The following is a 1,661-nucleotide window of genomic DNA, read 5'->3' on the forward strand; positions in this document are numbered from 1 at the left end:
CTGAAGGCTGTAGCTGCTATCAAAAGGTGCTTCAAATTATTTATTGAGAGTACAGGGAAGTACAAGCCAATGAAGTAATTTAGTTTTAACGTTTCAATAAATTAGCAATCATTGCAAACATGTTTTGACGTTACCAGTATGGGTGCTGAGTGCAGAATGAAGTACAAGACCAGAACATAAAATGTGAAAGATTAAAGTGTCCAAAAACTTTCTGAATAGCAATGTATGTGTAACAAAAAAGTGTCCTAAACAGGCAGGTATATACTTAAAGGAACACTAAACCCAGAAACAAAATTATAAAAGAAAATGGTTATCCTTATCACACAACATAGTTTCAGTCGTGGAACTCGGTCCGTGTGTTGGCTGGATTTACCGACATGAACAGTATGTTGGGAAAGGGACTAAAATATAGTTATCTATGGGACTGTATACAGGTCTGTATACTCCCGGCATACAGTTCAGGTCAGTAAATCCAGTCAACACTGTTTCCTGGCTGAAACTCCTTCGTGTGAATGCAAAATTAGACTAGGTTCACATCTGCACTGGAGTCTCTTCCTTAGATTCTGCCTAAAATTTTCATAGAGAAAAGTTCTGCAAGGGGGGACTTTACTCTTTGGAAGTTTAATACTAAACCCAATGAATACCTGGTGGATCCCATTATAGTGTATGGGGTTTGTGGGTATCCTCAGGTAACTGCTCTTTAAGAGGACAGGCTGTTTTTTTTGGGTCCCCATGTGGACCTGAACGACAAAGAGCCTGATGCTAGTGTGAACCTAGCATTACTTTGCCAGTCTGTAGCATTTCTGCAGGATCTGGAACAAACCATATTCTGGAATTCTTTGCTGGAGAGGATATAGTTTTTATACAATCTTTTGTCCTGCTATAAATAGTGCAAACGGAAGAGGTTGTTGTTCAAGGCAGTTGTCTTTCAGCCATAACAGGGCAATAAGAGAAAAGAAGCGGAAGCATGACTGAGCTCCTGGGACACATTAATAAGATTTTTAGCATATAATGGTTTTAAATTTTATTTTAATATGGAATATAAATGATAAAATTAAAAGGATGAAACTAAGAGTAAGGGTGGAGATTTATTTATTTTTTTTAACTTCATGTATTTTTGTTTAGTGTTCCCTTAAAGGGAGTCTATCATTAAAATGCTATTTTTTCTCACACACACTTAGGAATAGCCTTAAGAAAGGCTATTCTTCTCCTACCTTTAGATGTCTTCTCCGCGCTGCCGTTCGGTAGAAATGCATTTTCTTCGGTATGCAAATGAGTTCTCTCGCAGTACTGGGGGCGGTCTCCAGCGCTCAAACAGCACTGGAGGCTTCCCAAATGCAGCAGGAAAACTCTCCAGCGCCACCTTCATCTTTGTCTGGAACGGCTTCTCTCCGCGTCTTCTTCCACCGCTGGGTTCAAACGTTGCATGTGGAGTCGGCTCTATCATTGGACCTCGGGCAGAGCCAAATACACATGCCTGCGGCCATTTATTCTGCGGCTGCTTACATGAGCGTACTGCGCATGTGCAGTATGATGCTGTAGTTCAACAGAGTACAGAACGTAGGCGGCCACAAAAAAATGATCGCAGGCATGTGCAGTCTGCTGTGCCCGAGGCCCAATTACAGAGTCGACTGCGCATGCATAGAAGTTTGAACCCAGCA

This window comes from Leptodactylus fuscus, chromosome 7 (assembly GCF_031893055.1).
Source record: "Leptodactylus fuscus isolate aLepFus1 chromosome 7, aLepFus1.hap2, whole genome shotgun sequence".
NCBI classification, from domain to species: Eukaryota; Metazoa; Chordata; class Amphibia; order Anura; family Leptodactylidae; genus Leptodactylus; species Leptodactylus fuscus.